The following is a 14,041-nucleotide window of genomic DNA, read 5'->3' as shown; positions in this document are numbered from 1 at the left end:
TCTTACAATTTCAGTGTGTGCATGTTTGCATTAGAGACAGGGGCACACCAAAACACTGGATCCCAACACACTTGAGCTTTGGGGAAAAAACCTGTCTGGTTTGGAACTTCATGGTATGGGCCCATCCCTTATTTATGGCTATATGAGCAGATCATTTGCACCATTCTAGAATATAGATCTTATTGTCTTTATTTTATTTTCTGGGCCTTTGACATAACTACCAGGGTACAATTGAAATTTATTATTATTTATAGGAATATATGAAGTGTTGGGCAGACATATTGCTCAATTTGTGTAAAACACATCCATTTCTCCATCTTATAATACTTCCATGCCTTGAATATTCATATGTAATTTTACTACTCACTACTTATTGTTTTCTTTTGCTTCAAGCAGAGATGTAAAATATTTTAAAAACTGCTGTCCAGATTTTCTCTCCAAGGATATTGAAGAAACTGGCACATGAAATTGCAAGCCCAATAGCAAGGATTTTTAGTGAATCTGTAAACTCGGGGGTCATACCCTATGACTGGAGAATTGCTAATATAGTTCCTATTTTTAAGAAGGGGGGAGGGGAGAGAAAGTGATCTGGGAAACTATAGGCCTGTTAGTTTGACCTCAGTTGTATGCAAAGCCTTGGAACAAAATTTTAAAGAGAAAGTAGTTAAGGATATAGAGGTAAACAGTAACTGGGATAAAATACAACATGGTTTTACAAAAGGTAGATCATGCCAGACCAACCTGATCTCCTTCTTTGAGAACTGATTTTTTTTAGACAAAGGAAATGCAGTAGATCTAATTTACCTGGATTTCAGTAAGGAATTTGATATAGTTCCACATGGGAAATTATTAGTTACATTGGAGAAGATTGGTGAGCAGTAAGGTGCTATTCAACATGAATAATATAGCATCAGAATCTGACATTTAATGGATCAGGATCAGAAAGGTTGTGAATCTGTTTATCTCCATTTGTTTTATCTTTCATTCTGTGCTCTGGAGGAATTATGCTAAATACAAAAAATGAAATTTTTATCTACTGAATGCCTCACATAGCAAGGGAAAGAGGTGCATTCAGTGTGCAACAGCTTATAAACTAATCTTTATTGTTTTTATTTTCTTTAGGGTGTAAAACAATCAGAGATGTTTAGTGAAGCTATGGCATACTGTATAATGGAACCCCTATCACACTTGATGCTCTAGAGATTGGCTCCTTGCTCCATCAGTGATCTGATATTAGTAGCATTCACCCTGAATGCTGAAATATCACTGTGGTACAGGAGCTCACTGACATGACTCTGGGGAACTGTGATGGACCTGTATGAACTGTCAGGCATGTTGAATGGTTGGGGGTGACCCAGGTAGGAGCAAAGCCCACAACCTCGCTTTCCCTGTCAGGTTTACAGGGAACTATTCCAGAGGCGTTAAGTAGATGGGGAATGAATGATATCCAAGATTCCTTCCATCTATCTAAGATACTTCTATGGCCCCTGTTACTGTAGTATTTCACCACTTCACAATATTTAATTTATTTATCTTCTCGACCCCTCAGGGATGTTGCTAGGTAGTAGTATCCTCTTTTTGCAGATGGGGAAATAAGGTGTAGAAAGGTTAAGCGACTTGCCACAAGAAAAGCTGTGATGGAGCTGGGAATTAAACCCAGGTCTCTCAAGCCTTAAGCTACCATCCTCAGCACAGGACCATCTTTCTGTACACAACAGGGTCAAGCTGGCATGCATAAAAGAAGTAGGAGAAAAGCAGTGGCCACTGGGAGAAAATCCAAATTCATCCTGAGAATAGTATATGTTATAATGTTTATACATTGGAAAGAAGACTTTCATTTTGGGTTGGGATCCCAGGAATGTGAGAACTTTATTTTTGATCTTTTAAATTTTTTTTTATCAGAAATAGGAAAAGACTTCTCGTTCTGTGAGCTACTTGCTGCTGGCAAAAGAGATTCCTTCCCAACATTCCCCCATGTAAGAGTAACCTAATATAATAAAAGTTTAAAATCTGTAATAATAATAATGACAACAAAGTGCCCACCCTTCCAAGACCTGGGGACATGCTTGAGACCCTGTACAACAATTTAAAATACAATACAATGAAAAAATCATAAGATAACATAATGCCAGGTTTAAAAAATCATGTGACATTATGAAAAACTGGAGTGGAAGGATCCTGTACAGGCTGAAGGTCCTTTTAGCTATTTGGGGCATTAATCTCATAAAGAGAAGTTAGCTCATTTATGCAACAAATATAGGTCACTTTCAAAGTGTGAAACTCTCAGTACTCAATGCCTCAGAAGATTACCAGAATAAAAACCAAAGCTGAAACTGTTCCAAATGGCTGTTTTGGAGCTTTCACTGTGTCCTGTTTATCGGCTTGCCTTTTTTGTGGTTGGGGAATTTCCAAATTCCTGCTACTTTAAGTCTTTTCAGGAATTATTAAAAATAAAAACCCTACATTTCAAAGTATTCTTTTTGGGGTTGTCCCCTATATCTCACCCTTCTTGTCCTCTCTAGGTCAAATCCTGCCCTTCTGAAGAAAAAATATCCTAGGTGGAAATACCTAGAGTATCTCTGTGTGTTGTTAGAGCAATGGGATTTGTAATCTATCATCAGTCCTTTTTGGTTGGATTTTCAATTGTGGTTGAAAGGGTTTTATATGCATCATGCTGTCACTCATCCAAACGACAGTCTCTACGTAAAAGAATGAATGGACACAAATCAGACGTCAAGAATTATAACATTCAAAAACCAGTTGGAGAACACTTCAATCTCTCTGGTCACTCGATCACAGACCTAAGAGTGGCTATACTTCAACAAAAAAGCTTCAAAAACAGACTCCAACGAGAGACTGCTGAATTGGAATTAATTTGCAAACTGGATACAATTAACTTAGGCTTGAATAGAGACTGGGAATGGATGAGTCATTACACAAAGTAAAACTATTTCCCCATGGTATTTCTCCCCCCCACCCCACCCCCCACTGTTCCTCTGATATTCTTGTTAACTGCTGGAATTAGCCTACCTGCTTGTCACCATGGAAGGTTTTCCTCCTTTCCCCCCCCTGCTGTGGGTGATGGCTTATCTTAAGTGATCACTCTCCTTACAGTGTGTATGATAAACCCATTGTTTCATGTTCTCTGTGTGTGTGTATATAAATCTCGCCTCTGTTTTTTCCACCAAATGCATCCGATGAAGTGAGCTGTAGCTCACGAAAGCTTATGCTCTAATAAATTTCTTAGTCTCTAAGGTGCCACAAGTACTCCTTTTCTTTTTTCAGAATTCCCAATCACTTCTGCCTCTCTCTGGTGCCCCCTTATGTATTTGCTGTTTAAAACAAACCAACAGATAACTTAAAAAAAAAAACCCAACAGAACTGATGTCTCATTTGTCACCACACCAAAAAAAGTAGTTTTGGGACAAAGCACATGTTTGGCCCATTCTTTGTCTTTTTGGTTCAGTTACTAGTCTGGTCCAGGGTTTGATGGCAATTTATTAGGACTGTAGTACTGAATCCAGTATCTCCAGACTTTTGTGAGAGCTTCAGACAGCTTTGCCCACAGGAATTGCAACCATGAAAGAGAACAGAGGAAATGTAGTAACAATGGTTAGGCAGCTGGTGTGCTGTGAGTTTCACTGATGACAATAATCTTATCATTACCTTGTGAACCCTCCCATGACAGTTTGTTGCATTTATCTGTTCTCTCATTTTATACTTAGATTGTAAATTCATAGATGTTTGTAGCATAATGTGGCCGGAGCCTCTAAGCACAACTGCAATGTGAAAAAATGAGGCCTGCCCATATAGACTCCAAAGATGACAATCGTTGTGCAACACCCCAGAGTTATCTCTGCTCTCTTATTGAACCCAGGTCTGGCTCTCGTAAGTTCCAGACTAGCACCCCAACAATCTTTCTTCTCTACTAAATAGCCTACCTCTTGGTTGGATTTTGTGTTTCTTCCAGCTCTTTTTGTGGCAGTTCCATTGTGTATCCTCATTTCTTCCCTTCTCCTGTGCCCTTAAGAAAGGGATTGCTGGTCTCAGACTGACTTCCCTTCTCCATATAATAGTGTGAGCTGTTACAATGTTTAAATATCTGTATTTCCCCTGTAACCTTAAGACCCCTTTCTCCAGAAGTGAAAGTAAAAGCCTGTGTGGACAGTCTCTTTGCTTCCTCTCCATGGAAGCTAAGGTGTGAGGGTGGGGATTTCTCCTTTCCTCTACCTTGTACATGGGCAAGAATAAAGAAGATGTTTATGCTGGTGGGGAGGTGGAAAGGTGACTAGCAAGGTCTTTCAGTCAATGTAAAGTGCACACTGATCAGCACTACGCTAGTTCTGCTGGGTTTAACCTCAGATCCAGTAGTGCTAACTGCACAAGAATCAAGGACTCAGTTCAGAGCTGCTGTTGTCAGTGGAGGACTGGTGGCCCAAATCCATTATACTGTATATCAGCCCGTTGGTATTTGGTGTGGTTGGATGACTGAATATCCGATTTTGCTTAATATGTATGATTTACTGAGCCTAGTATACAGTTCATGCTTGTTTAAGGGACATAAGAGTTCTTCGCTCTCGTGCTACTATTTTTTAATTGAAATAATGGCACTAGATTAAAAGGAAATTGTCCAGATTGCGATAAATAGGACTTTTTTAAAAACATTAAAATATGGGGAAGATACCCATTGATTTAGACAAAAATCTTCAATTCTGAGAGTTCACAATATCCATTTGCAAACCTGCATCTGCCTCAGTGACTTTGCATCTCAGAGGTAGATTGCACTTGTATATTTTCACTTCTTTTCAAACAGCAAAATCAAGTCTTGTAAAACCAACATAAATGAGCAGAGTAAAAACTAAATCTTCCCCGAGGTATTTTTAATGTATGTATTGGTCTTTTTTTCAGTGGGGAGGAAGACATTTTTGCCTCCCCCCCCAAAATATGCATTTTTCTTCTTTATGTCCAAGCCTGTTTTTATCCTATTGCCTCCTGCCATGTTTTTCATTGTACATTCCTCATGTGTTAATAGGGTTGGCATTCTTGGAACAATGGGTTTAATGAACTGAACAAAGTGCTTTTTAAGTCAGTTATATAATTATTCCAAATGGATTCCTATGGAAACCTGTACAAAAGATGGTTGATCATATGTTCATAAACTAAGCCCTTAAAGCTATATTTAACTAACATACTGTATAATAGAGAGTGAATGCTGTGTAGAGGCGTTAGTTATTTATAATGTAGTGCCAAGAGGCCTGGTTCAAATGTAGTATTTAGGGAGACTGTTTTCCAAAGTAGGAACCTTAGTTTCTCAGTTCCCAAACTGTAAATATTGAAGCTAATTGTACCTCTTAAAACATTAATTTCATTAATTCATCTAAATCCAATGTTTATTGAAATTCTCAACACTAGTAGATTTTTATCAGATGTAGAATAGAATCATAGAATATCAGGGTTGGAAGGGACCCCAGAAGGTCATCTAGTCCAACCCCCTGCTCAAAGCAGGACCAAGTCCCAGTTAAATCATCCCAGCCAGGGCTTTGTCAAGCCTGACCTTAAAAACCTCTAAGGAAGGAGATTCTACCACCTCCCTAGGTAACGCATTCCAGTGTTTCACCACCCTCTTAGTGAAAAAGTTTTTCCTAATATCCAATCTAAACCTCCCCCATTGCAACTTGAGACCATTACTCCTCGTTCTGTCATCTGCTACCATTGAGAACAGTCTAGAGCCATCCTCTTTGAAACCCCCTTTCAGGTAGTTGAAAGCAGCTATCAAATCCCCCCTCATTCTTCTCTTCTGCAGACTAAACAATCCCAGCTCCCTCAGCCTCTCCTCATAAGTCATGTGCTCTAGACCCCTAATCATTTTTGTTGCCCTTCGTTGTACTCTTTCCAATTTATCCACATCCTTCCTGTAGTGTGGGGCCCAAAACTGGACACAGTACTCCAGATGAGGCCTCACCAGTGTCGAATAGAGGGGAACGATCACGTCCCTCGATCTGCTCGCTATGCCCCTACTTATACAACCCAAAATGCCATTGGCCTTCTTGGCAACAAGGGCACACTGCTGACTCATATCCAGCTTCTCGTCCACTGTCACCCCTAGGTCCTTTTCCGCAGAACTGCTGCCGAGCCATTCGGTCCCTAGTCTGTAGCGGTGCATTGGATTCTTCCATCCTAAGTGCAGGACCCTGCATTTATCCTTATTGAACCTCATTAGATTTCTTTTGGCCCAATCCTCCAATTTGTCTAGGTCCTTCTGTATCCTATCCCTCCCCTCCAGCGTATCTACCACTCCTCCCAGTTTAGTATCATCCGCAAATTTGCTGAGAGTGCAATCCACACCATCCTCCAGATCATTTATGAAGATATTGAACAAAACGGGCCCCAGGACCGACCCCTGGGGCACTCCACTTGACACCGGCTGCCAACTAGACATGGAGCCATTGATCACTACCCGTTGAGCCCGACAATCTAGCCAGCTTTCTACCCACCTTATAGTGCATTCATCCAGCCCATACTTCCTTAACTTGCTGACAAGAATGCTGTGGGAGACCGTGTCAAAAGCTTTGCTAAAGTCAAGAAACAATACATCCACTGCTTTCCCTTCATCCACAGAACCAGTAATCTCATCATAAAAGGCGATTAGATTAGTCAGGCATGACCTTCCCTTGGTGAATCCATGCTGACTGTTCCTGATCACTTTCCTCTCCTCTAAGTGCTTCAGGATTGATTCTTTGAGGACCTGCTCCATGATTTTTCCAGGGACTGAGGTGAGGCTGACCGGCCTGTAGTTCCCAGGATCCTCCTTCTTCCCTTTTTTAAAGATGGGCACTACATTAGCCTTTTTCCAGTCATCCGGGACTTCCCCCGTTCGCCACGAGTTTTCAAAGATAATGGCCAAGGGCTCTGCAATCACAGCCGCCAATTCCCTCAGCACTCTCGGATGCAATTCGTCCGGCCCCATGGACTTGTGCACGTCCAGCTTTTCTAAATAGTCCCTAACCACCTCTATCTCTACAGAGGGCTGGCCATCTCTTTCCCATTTTGTGTTGCCCAGCACAGCAGTCTGGGAGCTGACCTTGTTAGTGAAAACAGAGGCAAAAAAAGCATTGAGTACATTAGCTTTTTCCTCATCCTCTGTCACTAGCTTGCCTCCCTCATTCAGTAAGGGGCCCACACTTTCCTTGGCTTTCTTCTTGTTGCCAACATACCTGAAGAAACCCTTCTTGTTACTCTTGACATCTCTTGCTAGCTGCAGCTCCAGGTGCGATTTGGCCCTCCTGATATCTTTCCTACATGCCCGAGCAATATTTTTATACTCTTCCCTGGTCATATGTCCAACCTTCCACTTCTTGTAAGCTTCTTTTTTATGTTTAAGATCCGCTAGGATTTCACCATTAAGCCAAGCTGGTCGCCTGCCATATTTACTATTCTTTCGACTCATCGGGATGGTTTGTCCCTGTAACCTCAACAGGGATTCCTTGAAATACAGCCAGCTCTCCTGGACTCCCTTCCCTTTCATGTTAGTCCCCCAGGGGATCCTGGCCATCTGTTCCCTGAGGGAGTCAAAGTCTGCTTTCCTGAAGTCCAGGGTCCGTATCCTGCTGCTTACCTTTCTTCCCTGCGTCAGGATCCTGAACTCAACCAACTCATGGTCACTGCCTCCCAGATTCCCATCCACTTTTGCTTCCCCCACTAATTCTACCCGGTTTGTGAGCAGCAGGTCAAGAAAAGCGCTCCCCCTAGTTGGCTCCCCTAGCACTTGCACCAGGAAATTGTCCCCTACGCTTTCCAAAAACTTCCTGGATTGTCTATGCACCGCTGTATTGCTCTCCCAGCAGATATCAGGAAAATTAAAGTCACCCATGAGAATCAGGGCATGCGATCTAGTAGCTTCCGTGAGTTGCCGGAAGAAAGCCTCATCCACCTCATCCCCCTGGTCCGGTGGTCTATAGCAGACTCCCACCATGACATCACTCTTGTTGCACACACTTCTAAACTTAATCCAGAGACACTCAGGTTTTTCCACAGTTTCGTACCGGAGCTCTGAGCAGTCACACTGCTCCCTTACATACAGTGCTACTCCCCCACCTTTTCTGCCCTGCCTGTCCTTCCTGAACAGTTTATAACCATCCATGACTGTACTCCAGTCATGTGAGTTATCCCACCAAGTCTCTGTTATTCCAATCACGTCATAATTCCTTGACATCACCAGGACCTCCAGTTCTCCCTGCTTGTTTCCAAGGCTTTGTGCATTTGTATATAAGCACTTGAGATAACCTGTTGATCGCCCCTCATTCCCAGTATGAGGCAGGAGCCCTCCCCTCACAGACCTTCCTGCCTGTGCTTCCTCCCGGTATCCCGCTTTCCCACTTACCTCAGGGCTTTGGTCTCCTTCCCCCGGTGAACCTAGTTTAAAGCCCTCCTCACTAGGTTAGCCAGCCTGCTGGCAAAGATGTTCTTCCCTCTCTTCGTAAGATGGAGCCCGTCTCTGCCCAGCACTCCTCCTTCATGGAACACCATCCCATGGTCAAAGAATCCAAAGCCTTCTCTCCGACACCACCTGCGTAGCCATTCGTTGACCTCCACGATTCGACGGTCCCTACCCAGGCCTTTTCCTTCCACGGGGAGGATGGACGAGAACACCACTTGCGCCTCCAACTCCTTTATCCTTCTTCCCAGAGCCACGTAGTCCGCAGTGATCCGCTCAAGGTCATTCTTGGCAGTATCATTGGTGCCCACGTGGAGAAGCAGGAAGGGGTAGCGATCCGAGGGCTTGATGAGTCTCGGCAGTCTCTCCGTCACATCACGAATCTTAGCCCCTGGCAAGCAGCAGACTTCTCGGTTTTCCCGGTCAGGGCGGCAGATAGATGACTCAGTCCCCCGGAGGAGAGAGTCCCCGACCACCACCACCCGCCTTCTCCTCTTGGGAGTGGTGGTCGTGGAACCCCTAACCTCAGGACATCGCATCTCATGCCTCCCAACCAGTGGAGTCTCCTTCCGCTTTCTCCCCCCAGACATATCATCTGGTCCACTCTCCGCATTGGTACCTGTGGAGAGAACATGAAAGCGGTTAGTTACCTGTGTCTGTGTTACTGGAACCCGGACATTCCGCTTACCTCTTCTGGAGGTCACATGTTGCCAAGCTTCTTCACTGGCCTCTTGGCTCCTCTGTGCAACCTGCTCTACATCTTTAGAGCTTTGTGCCCCTAGAAGGCTATCCTGAGTTTGGTCCAGAAAATCCTCAGTCTCTCGTATACAACGCAGGGTCGTTACCTGTTGCTCCAGACCTTCAATTTTCTCTTCCAATATGGAGACCAGCTTGCACTTTGTACAGACAAAGTCGCTTCTGTCCTGTGGAAGAAAGACAAACATGGCACATCCAGTGCAGGTCACAACAGCTGAATCCCCCCCTTCCATATCACCTACCTACTACGGAGCTTCCTCAGAGACGTTGGCAAGATGTAAGCCTCACTGGGCTCACTCCAGGCGAACTCCCAGGCAAACTCCTGCTGTGAGCTGCTCTGCTGTCCCCGCTGCTCCGCTGGTTCGCTGCCGCTCAGCTGGTATATATGTCTATATTCTTGAGGTCCAGTTTTCAAATATGGCACATGTTTAGGGGGAGGGATAGCTTAGTGGTTTAAGCATTGGCCTGCTAAACCAAGGGTTGTGAGTTCAATCCTTGAGGGGGCATTGCGGGATCTGGGGCAAAAATTGGGGATTGGTCCTGCTTTGAGCACAGGTTTGGACTAGATGACCTCCAGAGGTCCCTTCCAACCCTGATATTCTATGACATTTAACAGAATCTCCGTATAACAGGATTTGGACAACTTCTTAAGGTGCCCACATTTGAAACTTGATCCTGAAATATTTTCCAATATAACTGGAAGTCAAAATAATGATGCCCTTTCTTTTTTGCCACTTGTACCTCAAAAAATGAGAGTACAAATGTCTTAAATATTGGATGAATCTGGATTATAATAAAAGTCTCAAGATAGTCTTAAACACTTTAAAGTACCTTTCTTATGCTGATAAGTGTCTATGAAATATGGCACCTTGTTATTACTTAATATATTTTTCTCCTCTTCATAGTTAAAGCCATATTTGCTGACTTTATTATTCTTATTGGTGCAAGTCAGGATTGCTGGTGACTGTACAAACACGTGGGAACGTAAGGTCTCTGGCCCCAAACTGCTTTACTTTTTACTTTTTTTTTTTCTAGCCCTAGAGAATTAATACAGTTTCTCTGGAGGGGGAGTGCGCAGCATTCTATTCTGGCTCACACTTCGCAACGTAGTTTAACATTAGATATGTTAACTAAGTTGTGAAAATGCATAAGTTTGAAAGAGCACATCTTCCTTTTCAGATTCCAGGTCAAGTTTTTAGGACTGGCAGCCAATGTTCCCTCTAATTTTTTACATCCATGTGCGGAATGAATTTTGTTATGTGCACCAACATGGAGGTGATGTGTGGCGGGGGTGGGGCAATGGGGTTTGGAGTGTGGGAGTGGGCTCAGGGCTGGGGCAGATAATCGGGGTGCAGGGGGGTGAGGGCTCTGTCTGGATGCGAGGGCTCTGGGGTGGAGCCAGGGATGAGGGTTTGGGGTGCGAGAGGGGCTCAGGGCTAGGGCAGATGGTTGGAGTGCAGGGGTGTGAGGGCTCTGGGGTGGGGCCGGGGATGAGTTGAGGTGCAGGTTGCCCCAGGACTGCAGCGGGGAGAGAGGACACCCCCAGACCTTTCTCACTGCAGCAGCCCGGGACGGGGAAAGCGTCTCTTCCCACCTGTGGCAGCTCCGGAACTGGAGCCAGGGGAGAGGTGCTTCTCTCCACCTGCACGTTCCTTGACAGCCTGTTGCATGGGCACACAGCTTAGAGGGAAGTTAGCTGGCAGTTTAATTAAACATTTTATATGGAATTTCATATGGAATTGCAGAATGATAATAAGCAACCCTCTCCCTCTCTTGTCCCCATAGTGTCAGTTTAAAAAAAAACAAAAAAAAAACCCTTTTGTTTTTTGGAGTAAAACTGAACTTTAAAATAAAATTGCAGTGTAATTCTGTATTTTTCTGAACATGACCTCTGGTTGCAACAAAAGCCATATAGCATTAAGGGCCTTAAAATTAATTAAAATAAGAATCAGCAATCAAAGGGGAAGCTTGCATCTTGACAATATAACAACACAGAGAAGGACTAAGAGGAGAGATGAATATGTAAATAGAAAAGTAACAAACTTGGTTTAAATTAAACTAACCAATAATTATGAAGAGTGAACATGGCTCCCTGAATTGTCTAAAAGTCACTGCTTTCTTTTACTATTGAATGGGAACTACAATCTCTGAGGCCTTCTCGAAATTGCTGGACTGGCACTCTTGAGAGAAGTACCATAAATCTGTTTTTTTCTGAGAGATAAAGTATATTTCCAAAAGCTTTCTTAAAACTTCATTTTTTTATATATTCTTCACCAGAAAATATGTATTTGGCTTACCAGGGCTTGATGCTTACTGCTATGTGTGTGGGCAGAAGAGAGCAAAAGTGGACATCTCAGGGAAGAGGACACAGAAATGGGGGATTGGTAGCTCTGCTGCATATTTCCCCATCCCTACAACCCCATGGAAGTCCAGCTGCACTCACTCAACAGAGTGAAGGTGCAGTTACTCTCTATGGGTTGGTCACTTTGTGACTGTGCAAACTTAATGTTGCAGTTAGTGCTAGAAATAACATCAATTCATCCTCCACCCCCGCCAGCCTGGGTAGCATGCTTTCCTCCAGAGCTAACCTACTGTGTAGGGGAAAAGGGCAGCCTGTAGCCAACATGGAGGATTCCTGGATTGTGTGGTTGGCCTCTGATGTTCTGTTGCATCCTAGGTATCCATTGTGTTTGCATGCTTCCTCCTCCCCAGACTCTGTGACTTTCTATTTCTCTTCGTCTTCATCTTAAGAAAGGTGTGTAGAAAACTCCCCAAGGAAAACCTTTCCTCTACCAGTAATTTTTTTCACAGGAGGTAATCATCTGGACTTAAGATATGATAATGTAATAAAACTATACATTAAAAAATTCCTAATTAGCCGGGACTGGAATAACTTTCCTTTTTTCCCTTATGTGCATTCTGCTCTGAGTAAGCTAAAATTTTAAATTCATTTTCAAGGTCCTGAATATCTGGAAAAGCCAGCCTGTTTTATTTTTATCCTAAGGCTAACTTGAAGGCCATCAGACTCTCTCATGTATATATGTATTCACTGCAAAATGCATCTCTTATCAACAATATATGTGCATGTGATGGTGTTGCTATGATATTTCCTAAAGTGTCCAGTTTTTATATAACTTGCGCTAAATTTACATGTTATGGTTTTTTTTCTTTGGTGTTGATGGTACGTTTAATGTTGGAATATTTTGTAGCTCTCTTTTGTCTAGGTTCTTAGACTGTGTTCATCACTATAACATTTTTCCCCACCTAGTAATTGCTTTTGAGTTCTAAGTTTTACATTTAGATAGCACCTTTTATTCAGAAGGATTCCAAGTATATTTACCCAAGTTTTTAAAAACGTTTTGGCCAACCTTTCATACCTCATTGAGATACAAAATGGGAGTGAAGCAAATGAGAGTTTTGCACAATTAAGGTCAGTGGAATCAGACTTTATACACAGGAATTACTACTGAGGAGTGGACCCACTTCTGGGGTGAAATACGGAAACTGTGCAACAGCTTACAGCAACAGTGCACAACAGTTTGAAGGGGATTTGAAGGACACTTACCAAGTTGAAACTGCAGGTGGAATCATAGGCAGGCGAAGTGTAATTATCCACATTTAGAATTTTGCCAGAACAACAACTCTGTTGTCCCCCGCTTTGGAGAAATTCTGTGAGAATTTGAGTTTGTATTAGAGATCTCTCTTCCCGTTACTGACCCCAGCCTGACTCTGCTTAGTTTTTTAAAATTGACATTATTGCCCATAGTAGTATGAATTCAGGAAGACTAATTGTGCTGTTGCTCTGTAGTGCTTGTTGTGTAAGAGATTGGGAGAGCTGAGATGTTGAAAGCCTGATTTTAAAACGCAAGATTTAATGTGTTGATATTTTAAAACATGTCCCTTTTTCTAATGGGGAGAAATTGTTTGTCACAGTCTTTATACAATTGTAACCATCCTTTTTGGCTAAACCTATTTGCTTTTAACCAGCTCTGGATCACATATGCACATTCACTTTATGGGCAATATGCTAGCTCTTGATCCAGTTGCAAAATTCACATTGCTGTCAGATGAAGTTTGTAATATCAATGGCACTAAATAGTTCTTGTAAACAGGGCCTGCCCTAGATATTTTGGCATGCACTGCAAACTCCTAGTAAAACGAAACAGTTGAGCTGCAACCTGCCTATCTTGTGTATCTAAATCTAGCACCTGTGCATTCCCCTGATCAAAAAAAAAAAAGGATGTGATGCCTCTGAATGTTACAAAGAGATTGCTCTTGGAAGCAGACAAACATGTATTAGTAAGGTTTAGGAAAATTGTTTTTGATCCAGTAAAACATTAGATTCATCACAACACTGAAAAGAATAATTTATTTATGTATTTCAAATAGGTTTCTCTCTCTTTCTCTCTTTAATGGCCTCTACACTGATATATACAAATCATTTGTATGGGTGTCAAACTAAAACCTGCTGGGTGAAAAAAGAGTCTTCCCCACTGGAAGCTGCAAGAAGTAATGGAAGATTACTTCCATTGGAAGTAATCCATTCCATGGATTTGTTTTTAAACTTGGCTTTCTGACTGTGTAATTGCTTCATGAGGATAAACACATTTGAATCACCGCAGTAACAAAACAAAATGCAGCTATGGAATGTGCAGGGTGGGACAAGACTGAAAAAGGACTACTCTTGTATTAGAATAATCTGTGCGCAAATGCTCTTTTCAAAGCAGTCAGGAGGGGCAGTGAAGGCACTTTCCATCTTAAAATGGGGGCAGGGAGAGACAGCGAGAGAGAGAGAAATTTGCTTTGAAATAAACACCAGAGTGAGGGAATATCCAGAGTGAAGACCGTATC

General features: G+C 42.6%; 1 protein-coding gene across 4 annotated transcripts in view; it reads left to right on the top strand.

Annotated features, from left to right (window-relative positions):
* The window catches only part of PPP2R2C (protein phosphatase 2 regulatory subunit Bgamma), a 295,114-nt gene that overhangs the window by 97,318 nt on the left and 183,755 nt on the right, over positions 1 to 14,041 (top strand). The gene's annotated exons all lie outside the window — the stretch shown is intronic.

This window comes from Dermochelys coriacea, chromosome 4 (genome assembly GCF_009764565.3).
Source record: "Dermochelys coriacea isolate rDerCor1 chromosome 4, rDerCor1.pri.v4, whole genome shotgun sequence".
NCBI classification, from domain to species: domain Eukaryota; kingdom Metazoa; phylum Chordata; order Testudines; family Dermochelyidae; genus Dermochelys; species Dermochelys coriacea.
This window is presented reverse-complemented; position numbering and strand designations above follow the sequence as displayed.